The 18,640-nt window shown below is 44.3% G+C and overlaps 1 long non-coding RNA gene across 1 annotated transcript; it reads right to left on the bottom strand.

The window, feature by feature from the left end:
• Positions 1–11,036: 11,036 nt before the first annotated feature.
• Positions 11,037–18,418, bottom strand: LOC311237338. The gene is made up of 3 exons (XR_014620275.1): positions 18,065–18,418; positions 11,314–11,361; positions 11,037–11,105 (listed from the first exon to the last, which is right to left on the bottom strand). It is a non-coding gene; the product is annotated as an uncharacterized lncRNA (long non-coding RNA).
• Between the last annotated feature and the right edge of the window lie 222 nt (positions 18,419–18,640).

Here is an 18,640-nt window from a genome sequence, read left to right as displayed (position 1 = left end):
CTCGTCACAAATGCCACTATCTCCAACTTCACCCCCCACACCCTCTCTTTCTCCTCTTGCACTTCCTCTACCGACAAATGCCCTTTCCTAAACCCCTTATCCACACCTTGCTTCCCCTGATCCTCCTGCACTACCCTTACTGCCAAATGCCCTTCTCCTTCCTCACCTTGCTTTCCCTGACCTAACTTCCTAACTGCCTCCGCATACGAAATCCTATCATCCCTTCTCACTCTCTGAACCTCAACCTCCCTCCTCATCACCGCACAACCCCTAAACGCTACACTATGTTCCCCACCACAACTACAACACTTCAGCTTCACTCCCTCCCCACACTTCCCATATTCATGCTCCCCGCCACACCTAGCACACCTCTGTCCCTTCTTACAAGAAACAGCTACATGGCCAAATTCCTGACACCTAAAACACCTAAGAGGACTCTGAACAAATTCCCTAACCCTAAACATCCTATACCCTACAAACACTACACTAGGAACAACCTTACCCTCAAACTTAATCACTACCGTCTCCGTCTCTACCCTATCTGCCCCCCTCTTCATCCTTTCTGCACCCTTAACTATGCCATTACGCCCGTCCTTCCCTAACCCTTCCACCAGCTGCTCCACGCTAACCTCGACCGGTACCCCAGCTATCACCCCCTTACATCCCCCCTCCCTCTTCTCCCCTACTCTCACTACCTCCCTTATACCCACGCCACCAATGCTCCTCATCTTCCTAGCCATCTCCACCTGCCCTACACTTACACACCCTACAGCCAGATTCCCATCTCTCAAAACTCTAGCATACTTTACCTCTCCTAACTGCTTACCTACGAGTTTTGGCAGCTCGAACAACCCTAACTTGCTCACTCCCCCCACCCCCTCAAACCTAACCACTACATGAATCACTCCCGCAACAACCTCGGCTCTACCCTCACCATCTGATCCACTCGAGCTATCCCCCCTACCCTTCTTCCTTTTCACCCCCTTCCCCCCACTATCCCTGCCCCTCTTCTCCACCTTACTCCACCCTTCTCCCCCGCTCTCACCCCCCGAACCACACTCCATACTGTCATCTCCCATCGCCAAACTCACTCCCTCAGGGAGCAGCAAGGCGGACATACCCATCAGCTCACACCCTTCATATCCGTCAATCTTGACCCCGCAGTCTTCACCCTCGATCCAGGAAACAAACCCCAGATACACCTTGCCATCCGGGGGGTACACAGCACGACAGCGAGAGCCCACCCTCCAAGCTAGAGCCTCCTCCATGTCTCCATATCCCATCAAACAGTTCTCCCGACAAGTAAACTTAAGTCTCTCCCGCTTTCGACACCACCGCCCCGGCACACCAGGACCAGACTCCAAACATTCAACCTGCAAAACGCTACCCCCCTGACGGAGCGACTCTACCTCCCCTTCCGACATCCTCACGCCATCGACACGGAACAGTCCTTCCACCATCTCCTCCGAAAACCTCAACCTCCTCTGCCCCGACCACGTCCAGCCGCAATCCAACCCAACCGCTCCTCCTTCCCCCATCCAGGCGCCTGCCGCTAGCCAGCAGCCGCTTCGCCACATGGTTTCCTCCGTCCACTCCGCCGACTCAGATGATCCCGTTACCCTTCCCTTCAGTCCCCTGTCCGTTACCAACTTCCTGTGTCTTCTTGGGGTTTTACGCGAGTAGGGTCGAGCTGCAGCCTCGGAGCCTCGGTCCAGATTGGGCAACATCCGCCCAGCCACAAGATTACTCCCGTGACAGGGCAATGCGCTGATTGGCGGAAAGTACGGAAGTATCTCGAAGTACGTCTGACGTACGTCTGACGTTTCTCTACGTCCGTTAGCGAACGTGTTAATTGAACGTCAAAATCAAAAGCAAGTACGTCTGCGCTGACGAGGGGGGGGGGGGGGGGGGGCTTGTATTGATCAGGTTAGTAGATATTGTGGTATTACATTCCTGTACTGTTGTTTGATTGATTGATTGATTGATTGATTGATTGAAAAGTTTATTAACAGATTGCAGAATGGGTACAGTACAGTACAGCTCAATACATACAATTGTTAAGGGGATGCAGACCAGAGAAAGACTTTCGTCTTGTTTACATCAGGGTCCCCCATTTTCAATTCATCATAACATATATGACATACATGACATACAGATAGTCAAGTCAAGTCAAGTCAAGAGTTTTAATTGTCACGGCATACAAGTATACAATGAAATGCGGGTGGTCTTGCCCGCAACGATGTGCAATACAGTGTTACAACATACAATAGAATCCAATAAAAAACAACATTGTGCAATAAACAGGTAACATGGTGTGACATCTCGGTATCTGTACATAGTTATTTACAGAGCATATAGGACATGCTAGGTAGCTTTGGTAGTGCAATACACTGTTCCTGTTATTCTAATTTAAAGTGGCCTTTCCTTTTGGCCATAGTTGTGCGGCATGAGTGTGTGCCCGCGCATGTTAAAGTGTCAAGTGGCTGCTAGTGTGTGAGCGTGCACAGCGTGTGTGTTGTGTGTGTGTTCATGTGTGCTTGTGTGTGGATAGTTCAGTGTTCTGTGGCACTCAATGTTCATTGTTCAGGGCTCTGATGGCCTGGGGGAAGAAGCTGAGCCTAAGCCGCTCTGTCCTAGTAGCTGGGGTTCGCAGGCGTCTGCCTGACCTCAGCAGCTGGAACAGGCTGTTATTGGGGTGGTGAGGGTCTTTCATTATCCTGCAGGCTCTGGATTTGCACCTCTTGTTGTATAGAACCTGCAGGGGAGGTAGTGCAATACCCGTGGTACGCTCGGCTGAGCGCACCACTCTCTGTAGGGCCTTCTTGTCTTGTGCCGTGCTGTTTCCATACCAGGCAGTGATGTTTCCGGTCAAGATGCTCTCTACAGCTCCTGAGTAGAAGGACTGGAGTATCTTCCCCGATACTCTGAACTTCCTTAACTGTCTCAGGTGGTAGAGGCGCTGTTTCGCCTTCTTTACTACTGTGTCTATGTGTGTTGACCATGTCAGATCCTCTGAGATGTGGACCCCCAGGTACTTAAAGCTGCTCACCCTGTCCACGGTAGCCCCGTTAATCATCAGTGGTGTGTGTGTCTCCTGCTGTCCTCTCCTATAATCCACGATCAGCTCCTTGGTTTTACCAATGTTCAGGAGCAGGCTGTTGTCCTGGCACCAGAGTTCCAGTACCTCAACCTCCTCCCGGTAGGCCTTCTCGTCGTTGTCCGAGATCAGCCCCACCACCACAGATAGACAGTACTGCTACATCTATACATTTATGACATATCAGATTTGCAAATACAGTACTGTTTGTGATACAAAAGTGTCCAGAAAAAGAGTGTATATACATTTGGCGTAGAAACTGTACATTGGAGGAGGTTGGGTGGGTGGGGTGGGGTGGGTGGGTGAGGGCTGTACATTGGAGGTGGGGGGGGGGGGGGTTGAGTAGGGGACACACACACATTTTACACTGTACATTGGAATACTGACAAAGCCTTACTTGGTCATTTACTGTACAACTAGGTTGGGACATTTGTAGGGGCCAGTTTCGAATTGCAGTCTCACGTAGGTGTTTTTTGAGAGTGTTTTTGAAAGTGGGTAGTGATTCACATTCCTTTACAGCTTTAGGTAGGGCGTTCCACATTGATGTGGCATAATTGCAAAACGTGTTTAGTCCCTTGTTTGAGCCGAATCTGGGTTTTACATGATTTGTGGAGCTCCCTCTGGTGTTGTGATCGTGGTATTCACTGACCTTTGGGAAGTATTTTGACATGTACATGGGTACCTTGGTCGCGTAGTGTATCTTGTAGACCAGGCCCATTGCAAGTTGCTGTACTCTGTCATCTACTCTAAGCCATCCTAGGTTGTTAAAGTGGGCAGGGGTGAGGTGGGTTCTAGGAGTCAGGTCAAGCAGTAGTCTGACTAGCTTGTTTTGAGATGTTTGTAATTTGTTTTTTAGTGCCTTTGAGGTGCTTTGGTACCATGAGGTGCAAGCATAGTCGTAGTACCCTTGAATGAGTGCTCCTGCTAGAGTCTTCAGGGTATTCTTGTTTACCAGAGAGTTTATTGTTTATACTCTGCTCCTGTGTTGTAACCCAACCCCCTCCAATGTACAGTAAATGACCAAGTATGGTTTTGTCAATATTCCAATGTACAGTTTTGCTTGTACAGTTGTACAGTGTCCCCCACCCCCCCAACCCACCCTACCTCCTCCAATGTACAGTTTCTACGTCAAATGTATATACTCTCTTTTCTGGACTCTTTTTGTATCACAAACAATACATTTGCAAATCTGGTATGTCATAAATGTATAGATGTAGCAGTACTGTCTATCTGTATGTTGTGTATGTCATATGTTATGATGAATTGAAAATGGGGGACCCTGATGTAAACAAGACGAAAGTCTTTCTCTGGTCTGCATACCCTTAACAATTGTGTGTATTGAGCCGTACTGTATTGTACCCATTCTGCAATCTGTTAATACAATTTTCATCCAATCAATCACTTGCGCGGTTCCTACATTGTATAGGAAATTAAATTAAGAAAATAAACATTTAAACAACTGTGTCTTTATTGTATTATTATCAACTGAAAATAAACAAACATGTCAAACAAAAAAAGGTTACAACTGACACTTATTATTAATATACAAATATTTTAAAGGGGAACTATCTTATAAATGGCCTTTTTCAGTGTTTAGCATTGTTTCCTAGCTATGTGGACTTATATTAATATGATCTATGTCTCTAATTCTCATATTGGCGCATTCTTCCAATTCTCCTCTCACAATATTCACCCTCACTGAACTGACTGAGTCATCTGAAAATGTGCTGATTTGTGATGTCAGAGAGACACAGCTGCATGATAATGTTCAGGCGAGGCAGTGGTTTGAAAGAAATTGAAATGCTATTTGGCCCTAAACAGAGAGTACACAGTGGCAGAATACCTGAGCACTGTGACTGAAGATCCTTGACTATGTACAGTGTAGCATTTCAATTTCTTTCCAATGAGTCTCTCTTTCTCTCTCACTTTGGATTTAAGTGTTGATCTTTGTCCTTTTGGATCTCTCATACATGCTCTCTCTCTAACACACACACACACGACAAACACACATGCTCTCGCTCTCTCTCTTTCTAACACACACAGTCTGCCTATGGCGGCCTTTCTCGATGGCTAGGCTGTGCTCGCTGAGTCTGTACCTAGTCAAGGATCTTCAGTCACAGTGCTCAGGTATTCTGCCACTGTGTACTCTCTGTTTAGGGCCAAATAGCATTTCAATTTCTTTCCAATGTGTCTCTCTCTCTCTCTCTCTCTCTCTCTGTACACTGTATATTGACTGTAGAACGGGAGCTCTCTCTCGCTCTCTCTCTTGCTATATGTTGACTGTATCATGCCCTGCCTCGGGCAGCGCTATTATTTAAGAATATGTTGACTGTATGAAAAAAAAAAATATATATATATATATATATATATAATTTTTTATTTTTTTTTAACCTTTTGGGGGGGGGGGGGGGGCCTCGCGTTTAAATCTCGCACAGGGCCTCGCATTTCTCCCAGGCGGCCCTGCCTTCTGTAGTGTGGCAGTGAAAGGGTTAACCTTCTGTAGTGTGGTAGTGAAAGGTTAACCTCTGATATCACACTCAGTACACAAGTGTGATATCTTCTTTAAACAAGTCAAGAAGAAACATCACAATGAATCAAGAACAAAACAAAAAACACCATGAAATCCAAAATAAATAAATAAATTCAACACTCCCCGCAAAGGTAAGGAAAAACTCACTAAAAACCTAGCAATAGGAAAAAAGCACCACAGGCAATGTGGAGGGAAGAAGAAACCTTAGAAGGGCCGTTCAGTTAAAACATCTCTAATCTTTAATGGGTACCTTCGTCAGATCATGGTTTCTCTGAGGGTTTCCCTATAGGGTTACGTTTATGGTTAGTTGGTAACAGTGTGGTTAAGGTTAGGGTTAGGGTTTGGGTGGGGTTATCAGAAAGGTATGTCTCAGTCTTGAGATAAAGGCACTTGTCTCCCATGCGAGCGTCCTGGGTTTGTTCCCCAGTAGGGGAACTTAAATGTTTTCTGAAAATGTTAAAAGTTAAAGAAGATTTCATATGAAATATATATACTTATTTGTATTATGTACATTTTCATAAATACGTCAATATATTACTTATGGCTATAACATAATGTAAAATATGTACCTGGTCAATAATTTTTCTATTCAAACTTTAATACGGACTCATGGTCCAGATAAAAAAATAAAACATACATATAAAATGACACACAACAGGCAAAAATAACATCACTTAAATACACATCAATGTCCCACAAATAGACAGCTATGCCAATGTCTCCACATAGATGAGTGGTAACATGTGGCACTGAACCTAATGTCCATTAAAACCAGAATGATCTCATTTCCAGAGTAATTTAGCCGACATTTACACATGAGATTTCTTAAAACAGCTTGAAAGGTATTGACACGTGCAGCCACAAGCATTTCACTTCCACTACACCATCTAGGTATTTTAAGTAATATTCTCATGACATCATTATACTTGAAGTCTCTGCAAACTTGGTTTTTGTAGCTTGACCACAAGTGTGCAGTATAAAGTGGTGTACAATATGCTCTGAACAGAGACTTTCCCTCCATCACATATACTAAACTTGCGTGAGAGAGTGTTCGCTTGTGCATACATCCTGCGGCATTGCCTGTATAATTATATCATCATCTGTCATTTGTTCTGTAATAAAATGCCCAAAATATTTGACCTTTTCACAGACCCCAAGATTATTTTCAGACAATCTGAAGTCAGGACATTTTAGACATTTGTCCTCTTTGGATCTACAAATAAAAAACAGCACTCTTACTGGCATTGTATTTGATATCACTCGGACTAAATACCACAAGATCATCTGCATACATAATACCTTTTTTTTATCTACTTTTTCTCCCATTTTTAATTTTTTTCTCCCATCCCAATTTCATATTGTCCAATTCTACCCTCCCCTGTCTCGAACGCTGTTAGGCCATGCCTCCCACAGGTCGGCTGCAATGTGGACGAAGCCTTGCATCACGTGTCCCCTCCGGTACACGAAGAGGCAGCCGTCGCATCTTTTCACTTGCACAGCGCAATCTCTCAGCGGCGAGGGTCTGCGTGGGAGGGTCACGCCGCCCCTGTTGCTTCCTGCTTCTACTGCGCAGGCGCACCAACCGACCTGTAGGAGTCGCTGTCCACAACGTCCGATCCCCACCCACCAGCTTCCCACCTGTAACACTGCCAATTGTGTTAGTATGAACGACCAGCCAAGCTGGTAGCAATGCCGAGAGCTGGGCTCGAACCCAGCATCTCCTGCACTAGTGGCGAGCGCCTTGCCCACTGCGCCACTTAGCCGCCCCTGCATACATAATACTAAAGTATCACCAATCATGCACCCAGTATTACAGGCACTCAGTTGCTCGGACAGACCATCGACATATAGATTAAAAAGAACTGGGGACAAAATTCCCCCTTCAACACCAGCTGAAACTACTGTTTGGACTTGGATTTGGGTTTGGAGGGGCGGAGTGCACTGCTGTGAAGGAAGGGTGTGGTGCATTTACAACGCAAGACGGCATGTGAGACAATAATCGTTTTATAGTCTTTTCATGATCATAGGAAGCCCAAATCATAATTAAAATTGAAACTCAACTAACCGCCCAGCCCTACAACATCAGTAATGAGATGACACCATCTTTTATGATGGTGGACTGGCCTGGCTGCTCATCGGACAGACCCGTAGACTGGAGTCAGGTTTGATCCATGTGACAGCCAATGGGCTTTATTTATCAATATTTCCATGTGTAAACGGTTAAAAGTTGATCATATTGAGCTAGTTTGCAAAAAAGTTATGAAATCATATGGCATTAGGATTTCTTCTCTTGTGAATCGCTCCTGTCTTTTGACACTTTATTATAGTTTGATATGCCCATATTTATCATATTGTAATATTATTTGGGCCAGTACTTTTCCTACTTCTCTTCATAAACTTTTTATATTGCAAAAGAAATTCATAAGGCTTGCCACTACTTATCACCTTGAACAATCTGCTCCTCTTTTTAAGCAACTTAAAATACTATCAATCTTTGATATTAATGTATACCAGATATGTATTTTTATGTTTAACTGCACTTTTAATTTAGATTTATTTCCTATTGTTTTCCATATTTTTTTCATATCAAACTCCAGTATTCATTCACAATGCAATCAAACAATATTCATCGTAATTTCTTCCGCACAACATTCGGTCAGTTCAGTGTAAGATTTAGAGGTCCTACTATTTGGAATTCAAAACCATCCATAATAAAAATGTGCATCTATTTCATCAATCAAATCCAAGCTGAAATATATTGTTAAATTAATAGCTTCAATCTCATAAAACCATTAATGTCACTTTGTTTTACAGGTTCATGTTATTTTGTTTAGACTAATTATTAATGTTAATGTTATCGTCCATTCAGAAATGAGTGATTTTGGTAAACTGTGTACAAAGAAAAACTCAGTTTTCTCATAGACAATATTCAATTCATTCGGCTGTTTTGCTCTTGCTGTTTATGTTTCTTCGTGTTTTTAATTTTTTTTTAATTTAGATCCCCATGTGGGGTATCATTGGAAAGCCACACTCATTGGTTACAACGATCCACAATCATTTTCGAGAGTCGGGAGTGGTATTTTGCGCAATACCGTGTACTTTGCACAAGCCTCAAATACCGGCATGTAACTCGAGAACCGCTGAACGGATTTTGTCACTATCGACAGGCAACAAATAAGCCTTCAATTCGATATATATATTGTATTACAAAATATGCACACCGAGTCGCCAAAGTGCCGGTTACAAAAAAATCCAAAAAACGTCCCATATGAGGGACGTTGCAACTTAAAGCCCAACCTCCAGGTTAAACCCACTGATCAATTATGGGTAGTTTACATCATTGGTATATAATTTCATTCTTTTTTTTTTTCCATTTGACACCGGAAATGCCACTCTGAAAGAGTTTAAAAGGTCCACGCACGAATAACATGCACGCGCGAATCAAAAAAGCTTATCAAACGCCGACTTCACTACAGGTGCATATTAATGAGCCGAATCTAAAAGCTAGCACGGCCGTGACGTCACTTCAGGAAATGCCTTGCCCGTCCGGGTCATAGTACTAGTTCAATGGTGGCCCACTAGGTGCATCACAGTTAGCCTATATAGCTCCGCCGTCCCTGCTGCCTACAGTCGGGACCACTACACTGACGTTAGCCTATGGTTCTCTCCTCTTTGTGTGCCCCCGTCCTCGCGGGTGTCCTGCGGAGGAGCTTGTGGACGCGACAACAGCGGCGGCCATTGTTAGCTCATAGCTATCGTGAACCACTAGCCTTTACGGGCTCGAGCACCCTACAGGCTGCCACCATTGTCGCCGTTGTCGCGTCCATGGCCCCCCGGCAGGGTACCCGTGGGGACGGGGTGTACAGAGAGGAGAGAACCATTTTGGGTCGGCCGTTCATGCCGGCCAGCGAGCCGGATGTCGGGATATTTTGTTAGCACAATAGCTACCAAGCTAAGCTATGTTAGCTACTAACGTTATAAACACAATATGTGTACAACGACACAATGATTTACATTATTACAAATATGGTAACGTGGTTGTGGCTTTAGAGATGGGTGGTGGCTTTAGAGATGGGTGGCTATAATCACGGAGCAAGTGTTAGGTGAAACAGATACATTTTCATTCGGCTAGTAGTAGCAAGTATATATCAGTGCCTGCCACTAGCTGTGTGTGACTCTCAGCGCCCCCTGGTGAGCCCCCTGGTGCCCTGCACCTGTTGTGACGATCATTTCGATTACACACGCACGTTATGAACCATTGATTAAAATATGCACGTGCGTGGTGATTGTGTTGGGCAGACAAAATGTTTGATAAAAACGCTAAAACTGGGTCAATTTCAATACTTTTTTTTCCCATTCTTCATGAAAGTCACTGTTGGCCTAGTCCACATTGTTTATTGAACAAAAATACAATGTGAAGGTTGACCTTTAAGAGGTTTGAGTTGAGGCCCCGTATAGGCCCATCTGGGTATCTTGCCTCTACTCAGCACCTTTATACACTTTATACGGTCGCCCCGGGTTCGATTCCCCGTCCCGGTGGCCATGTGCCGCATGTCTTCCCTTCTTCTCCTCCCGTTTCACCCTCTCTCCTCTATCGGTCCTGCGTGGTCAAAAAAGCTGAAAATGCTATAAATAAAATCTTAAGAAAAAAATGTCCACAAAATCGGCGAATGAAAAAATTATAGGATCAAATGAAAACTACTACTTACTAAAAATGGATGTTTAAAAGTACAAAAAAAAACAAAATATCAAACACTAACAAACATTCAGCACAGACAATGGGGATGCTGCCATCTTAAAATATATATATATAAATCATATTTAATTAAATTTTTTAAAGCTCCGGGGCTCTAGGGGGCCGGGCCAAATGTGGAGGCGGGCCGGATCCGGCCCACGGGCCATAGTTTGGGGACCACTGCTCTAGAGAATGGGTGACTGAGACAATGTCCCCCTCTACAGGTTATTAAGTGCCACACCCCTATAATAAGACACTTGACCCTACAAGTAAATGTAGTTGGTCTAACTTGTTCAGAACTCCACAACGGTCTACAGTAGGTGGGGAGAGGGCAAGCTTTTAAAGACCTAGTTTAAGCACAAGTTATTTGTGAGAAATATACAGAGTAAATATACTTGGCATTTAGGGCATTCAATCATTTAAATATAGAGTTGGGCTCCTGAACTAAATTGACTGCGCTAATAATCCCACTTCAGTTTACCCACCATTTTGCAGTCTGTTCAAATCAAATTCCAATCTCTATTCAGAAATTACTCAAATGCATTCCAAATACTTTGTAGCCACTCAAGCTACCTCACTCAACAAATATAACATTATGCACCTAGTCAAGGTAAAAAAAACAAGCTCAAGAGTAGAGTTTCACATTTTATTTTAATTCTTTTTAAATCAGGCGACTGGGATAGAAACTGGGCAGGACCCATGACTGGAATCCTGCGGCCCTGCAGGTGGTTCACAGCCAGACTCTGGAAGGAGGAGAGATCATAGAGCATTGAGGGGTTTGTAGCATTTTAGAGGCACAAAGATCAAGCAAAAAAGCTATTGATCAGAGACACCAATCAGTCATGTATTTTCAGACTGGGGCGGTAAAATAAACTCATCACTTCCAGTTTGTTATACAAAAACGAATTCATTAACACAATGAGACCAAGTTTAAAAAAGTTATTTACACACCTAGTCATCCATGAGCCGCAGCTATGTAGTCCACTTCAAGCAGGAGATCTAGGAGAATGAGAAGAGTTCTGTAAATGTAGAACAAATGGCTGATGCAATAATTCCTGCAATCAGAGCAATAATTCCTGCAATCAGAGGTAAGACCAATCAGTCATGAATTGTCAGACTGGGGCGGTACTAATTAACTCATCACTTCCAGGAGGAAAAACAGTAGGTGTAACAATTTCATAAAAAAAATGCTCATTAAATGAACCGCTGCTTTTAATCTATTTGCAAATTCCATTGGTGCCTCACGTTATTACTTCATAGTAGTGTTAGAGGTCCGTTATTACATTTTGGTAATGAGGCCTTGCACGGAATTCTTCCAGGATGGCTGCCTGTAACATTGCAACCAGTGGCGTAGGGGAGGCTCCCGCCGACCACGCGGTGCGGGGGGCCCCCGGAGCTTAGGGGGCCCCGCCCCCACTGTAGACTATCCTCTTAGATTTCGTAACGTGCAGGAACAGAGCGCAGACCGCAGACCGTGTGAGGAGCCCAGTATGGTTCTCCGGGGCTACAGCTGGATGCATCTCGCGCAAGAGGGCGGGGCCCCCCCCCTCCCTGCTATGATTTGCTCACCTGCGATAGGGCTAGGCTGGTTCATTGGCAGCGTTCAAAACACAGCGGGAAGCGCCGGTAAAAATGCCGCAAATATCCAAGCAGAACAGGAGACGGCAAAGCTACGAAAAAGAACATCATTGTTCCAGCAGGCAGCAAAGGTAGACTGACTAACGTTACTGGAGAATGTAGGGCTGGGCGATATAACGATAACGATAAATATCGCGATATATTTTAAAAATCGATTTTTCTTTTTATAAAAATTTTTTTTTGTGACCTGCAACAGGGCACAGTGGACAGACTTGTCTTTCTTGCCTGCAACTTAAAGTAATGGCTTTGCTTGTCCAAATGACAATACTGACCAAATTGATATTTATTTTTCTCTTGTCCATTTATTTTGTTTGCTTTCTAATTTAAAATACAGTTTGAAACCGTCTGTACACAGTAGGCTATGTGTGCTAGCAGAAAAAAGCGCCAAAAGATAGAAAATAAACTAGCAGAGCCAGAACTGTTCACCTCCCCTGGAGCCACAGCCAGCAGAGAAGCCGGTTTACTTTAGCTTTTAAACCAGCTGCAGCCTGAGAACTGGAGTGTGAGGGGATGTAACACTAAAGATGGCGGCAACGACAAAGAATTGCTGCAAAATAAACATACATCTGTTGTTTAAAAAAAAAAGTTTACATTACATTAAATTTGTATTTGTATTTTTTTATACTTATAACAATTTCGATAATTATCGATATCGAGAAATATGATAACATTATCATATCGTTATCGCGATATGATTTTTTTCCATATCGCCCAGCCCTAGGAGAATGCATCGGCAGTAAGCTCCCCACCCAGGCCGGCCGCCGCGCCGCGTCCACCGATAAACACGCCGGTCCCCCGGTCAGCTCCGCGTCGAGTCCAGGCAGACAGACAGCCCAGCCAGGCGGCGGCCCCCAGCCACGCTACAGTCGCCCAGACAGGTTAGAAGAATATAACGTTTTATTCGCCATAACCAGTACGAGTAGCCTACAGGTTACATTGGAACTGGAATTTTAGTACATGGTTTGCGAGTGAAAATATTCACGGCCATAGAGGAGACCGTGGGACACCTTTTTGCAACCGAATATGTGTCTCGAATTTGCTCCCACGCGGTGAAAAAAAAGCAAAATTTTCTCACTTTATTATTGATTTAGGGGAGTGGGCGGGGCCTCATGGTCTGACCTGCGGGGGGGGGGGGCCCGACATATTGCGCAACGCCACTGATTGCAACCCTTGCTTTGTACATGGCATTGGAAGAGTACAAAGTTGCCATGTGAGGAATGTGACATAACAGTCTTATTACCGATCTCGTCACAACAGTAATACCATGCTTTTACAATGTTTTACCTACTCTATTTTACAAGAAGCCCAATCAAAAACACACCTTGCCGTTTCCCCAGTTTGTCAGCTGTTGGAGGCCAAAGACCAACAGAATCACAAGACCTGAAAGACCAGTACAATGTAATGGTAAAACAATGTCCCATAAGGATCAGAGACACCAATCAGTCAGCACTGCAGGACAATCAGTTGATTTACAATAGTTTGTTGCAGAATTGTGGTTCTGAGGAGGATAAAAGAGGGGTATCTCAGTCATTGCTCCAAAACCAGTTTTTACATTTTTACAGGATTCCAATAATAGCCCTTTCACACAGTCAGCTCTGGTTCTAGCTCCAGCTCCGTACTGGAGCCTCTGAACCTTGTGCTCCCTGGCGAACCAGCCTGCGTTTACACCTATTTAAGCAGAACCAACGTTCCACCGTCATCATCAACAGGGGGCGTTACTCAGGCGGAGGTACACATAATGCGTGGAGTAAGGCTTAGCGAGTCAGCGCACACTGTATACGTTTGAAATTAATCGTTCCAGCAAAGTAGGCTTCCATTATTCGAATTACTTGTTTTAATGGGTATCATAGTAGTAAGTCCTACTGTAGAACATGACATTAGCATGACATCCGATCAGGGGAGGAAATTAGGCCATTTGACTCGCCAAATGTGAGTACTCTTTATGTTTGGCGAGTGATTCATGAAGAGCACTCGCCACACTGGCGAGTAGTAAACAAAACCAAAAAAAAATCATTCTGCAATCTGCTGATTCCCTCACTGGCACAAACCGAACTCTTGACTCCCCCCTTATGATTCCTCCCATTTGCACCTCATAATAATCCATCCATAATCCATCGTTGCGCTCTAAGCTCCTCCAATGAACACTCGTTTTCTAGAAGATGCCGCCGATAGGGGAAGTGGACAGACCACTGCGCGCGGACCTACAGACTCCTGTCACCGGCTTGACAACGTAGACAAAAACACATCAGTGGATGAAAATAATTGCATGTAGTCGTCGCTTTCGGATATATATCAGTGCGGTCTGACATGGGGGCGAACAACAGCACGTGACACGTCTCCTTCGAGTCGGATGAGAATGACAAGTGGGCGTGAGGCTCACTCAAGTCAACCAGCATTAGCCGGCTAGCTACCTAGCATGTAACAAGCTACCATAACACGTGTTCAACATAGTGGATGACTATACTGAGCGGCTTTGCTTAAATGCAGCCGAGTGACATTTTTATTATTACAGAATTATTACCGGGTTTCCCCCCATATCACCACTCACCCATATGCCCTTCACAACGGTGACGGTGATGTTGTCATACTCGTCATTCAGAATACACCTGCTGAACCCCTAGCGTTGTCATGAGATTCGATTCCAATGTATTGTCATCATACAGCACAACCAGAATACGTTTGGCATCGAACCAGAGTGCAAATGTAACAAGTCAAGTTAAAGTTGTTTTATTTAGCCGTTACATTACAGTGAAACGCTTCACTGCCCATCCCAGTGAAGCCCAGCCCAGACCAGCCGAACTTTCCCTGCCCAACCAAACCCAGTCCAGTCCAGCATCTTTCACTGCCCAGTTCAGCCCAACCCAGTCCAGAATAGTTCCCTCTTTCATGTTAATATGTGATATCCTAATATTGTGAAGAGTAGAGACTGTGTGAATCCTATCGTCCGAGGTTCAAATCTCGGTTAAATATATATTTTTTTTTTGTCAAATTAATTCATTTATCCACTCTGGTTGGATGGTGTATTGACAATACATTTGAATTGGATCTCGTCTTGAGATTGCTACCCGTCGAGTGAATCAGCATGGTGCAATGCTGTTTTATATATATAGGGCACATAATAATTTCACCACTGTCGTGTTGTGATCCACTCAACAGGTAGCGATTTCAAAATGAGATTAGTATTGTCATTATACAGCACAATACACCATCCAACCAGAGTGGATAAATGAATTAACGTTAAATAAAAAGGTTGTGTAACCAAGAGGTTTGAACCTGGGACGATTGGATCCAGCGGCACCAACCAGTTGAGCTAACGGTCCGACGTTAACTGTGACCGACTAATCCATGGTTTACAATCGTCAAGAGCCAATAGCACTTGTCGTCAGTATTGGCATTAATAAATCAGATGTCATGCTAATATGTCATGTTCTACAGTAGGACTTACTACTATGATACCCATTAAAACAAGTAATTCGATTAATAGAAGCCTACTTTGCTGAAACGATTAATTTAAAACGTATACAGCGTATGCATGTGCGCTGACTCGCTAAGCCTTTCCCTACACATATTCATTTCTGGAGCATTTCTTTATCCACTCTGGTTGGATGGTGTATTGTACTTCTGTTTAGGGGTGGACGGTATAAACGGTATGAATTTGCGCTACGGTATCGATTTTGACTATACCTTGTGACCGGTAGAGCAACTCTAAAGTAGCAATGACGTAACCAGTGTTGAGGGAGGGGGCTGCTAGGAGTGGACTGTGGAGGTAACGTTAGCTTGCTGAGGCAGGGCTCTCCAGACTCCAGAGAGACTATTTCACTCTCATTTGCCCCTAAAAATAGATATGTCCGAACTGGACAAATTATTTAGGAGCACAGAGGCTTTGTGTAGTGGGCGTGTCAACGCGCACTTGTCATTTCATAACTCTCATTTGGCGAGGTGTAACGTATGAGAGGCTCGATTGCAGGCGTCCCCCCAACTGACCTGTAGGAGTCGCTGTCCACAACGTCCAGATTACCACCCATCGACTTCCACCCGCTAACTCTGCCAATTGAGTTAGTATGACGGCAGGCCCAAGCCGGAGGCAACGCTGACAGCCGGAGTCGAACCCGGTGTCTCATGCGCTGGTGACGAGCGCAATGTCCGCTGTGCCACCCAGCCGCCAATCCTGATGATTCTTGAACCCATTTCATTCCAAAGGAATATATTGGACATTAGCTATAGTATATAGGTCAGCAGCTGTAACAGAATATTTTTTTTATTTATGTTTCAACAAAAAAGCCAGCGGTGGACCGACATAACAAATGTGTCACTGTTTGAATGAATGAAAACTTTATTTAACAGATTGCAGAATGGGTACAATACAGTACGGCTCAATACACACAATTGTTAAGGGGATGCAGACCAGAGAAAGAAGTTTGTCTTGTTTACATCAGGGTCCCCCATTTCCAATTCATAGTGACATTTATGACATACATGATTACTTGCGTAAGGACATGGTTCTTTTTCAAACTGTCAATAGACATGGTCAAAACCCGATCCAAGATATGTGTTACCTGCCAGCAGACACTTGAGAAAGGTTGTGAAATATGTCCTAGTAATACAAGAGTACAGTAATAGCTGCCATACCAGTGTTTTACCCCTTCAGAAGCATTTATATAGACATTTTAAGATAAATGAATATACCGTGATACACTGTTACCACCTATACTTCAAATTATACCGTGATATACATTTTAGACATACGGTCCAGCCCTACTACTTCTGCTGTATCATAACAAAACATTTGAATCTAATCTCGTTTTGAGATCAGTCGCAAATCGCGATCGGTTGAGTGCAATGCCCCCCCCCCCCCCCCCCCCCGCCCCCCAGCCTCATCTATTCTTTAAAGTAGGGCTGGGCGATATAACGATAAATATCGCGAAATATTTTAATAATCGATATCGAATATCGAATTTTTTTTTAAATCAAATTTTCGCCCAGCCCTACTTAAAAGTAACCCAATAGAAAATAAATACAAGGCAACAGCCATTGCCCATTAGGGATGAATCATCATAATTAAGATTCACAACCCAGTTTGTCAATATTGTGACATTCAGTCAAGAATTCAACTGTGGCCGTGTCCCCAACCGCCAAGAACCTTGGTGTTGTCCTTGACGACCAGTTGAACTTCTCCGCTCACATCGCAGCGACAACCAGAACCTGCAGATTCCTCCTGAGCAACGTCAGAAGGATCCTCCCCTTCCTGACAAAAGAAGCCACCCAACTCCTTGTCCAATCAACAGTCATCTCCCGCCTCGACTACTGCAACGAACTTCAACTCATTCAGAACACAGCGGCCCGCCTGATCTCAAACCTACCAAAGTCAGCCCATGTCACCCCACTTCTCCCCATGGCCAATCGAATCGGCTTCAAGGCCCTCGACCTGGCATACCGTGCGGCGAAGGGAACCGCTCTCGCCTACCTCCAGTCAATGGTCTCTAACTACACACCCTCAAGACCCCTACGCTCTGCATCCTCTGGCCACCTCAGACCTACTCCTATCCGACCTCCAGGAGGGTCATCAAAGAGAAGTCGCCTATTCTCGGTCCTTGCCCCACAATGGTGGAATGAACTTCCCACTACCAGTTAGGACAGCCGAAACCCGTCCAATCTTTCGCCGTCGACTAAAGACACTTCAACCATTATCTGAAAAATAATGTAAAAAAAATAACTCTAACCCTACTGTCATGCACTTGTCCTAATATACTAACCAACACTATTGCACTCACTTTGATGAACATTGTTACTCAGCTGATAAGAGTTGTACCCTTCCTGCGGTCTTGTTGTACAAAACTTGTAAGTCGCTTTGGATAAAAGAGTCAGCTAAATGACAAAAATGTAAAAGAAAGATTAATCATGTTGCAAATTTATATACATTTACCATTGGATGAAGACTGCTTGAAGATACGTTGCTCAACGGGTCGCGTTTTAGATATTTTATTTAATCTCAAATCTGTTCCGAGCAGGTTATAGTCATGAGTACCAACACAAGGCAGCAGGTACAGTAAGCTTTCAGGGTCACCTCAAGTTGTTGGAAGACATCCTCCAACAAGGCCACACAGCATCTTGGATCTCAGCTCATAACCACCATCTTGGTGCTTCACTTCAGCCGGGAGAGGCTCAAAGCCACCACTCAGAAGGATCTACAGGGAGACAAAACATCCAGTCCCTGGTGTTTAGGATCCAATGTGGATTCTGGTTTGAGGGGGTGGGGGCTTTAACAACACTGGGATGGGATCAGAGGAAGGTTCAGTCATTGCCCAACCACCCTCTTTTCTCAGGATTCCAATAGTCACCTTACACCTGAAGTTCAGGGTTCTCAGTGACATACTGGGCCAATAGAAGAGGTTTGCTTTCCTGGCTAAGGAGGAGACGACACTCCACGACTGACAGGTAGGTAATCATCACTTCCAGCATCCCAGCATCATCTACATTTTAGCCTACGTAAAATAGTTACAAGTTCTGTACGACAATAGAAGGGCATCGTCAAACTGGCTAAGGAGGAGACGACACTCCACGACTGACCAGAAATTCATCACTTCCAGCATCATCTACATTTTAGCCGATATAAAAGTTCAGGGTTCCCACAGACATTGCA

The sequence above is a fragment of the Notolepis coatsorum genome (genome assembly GCF_963971535.1).
Source record: "Notolepis coatsorum genome assembly, chromosome: 1".
NCBI lineage: Eukaryota > Metazoa > Chordata > Actinopteri > Aulopiformes > Paralepididae > Notolepis > Notolepis coatsorum.
Note: the sequence above shows the minus strand (reverse complement) of the source record. Positions and strands in the feature narration are given on the sequence as shown.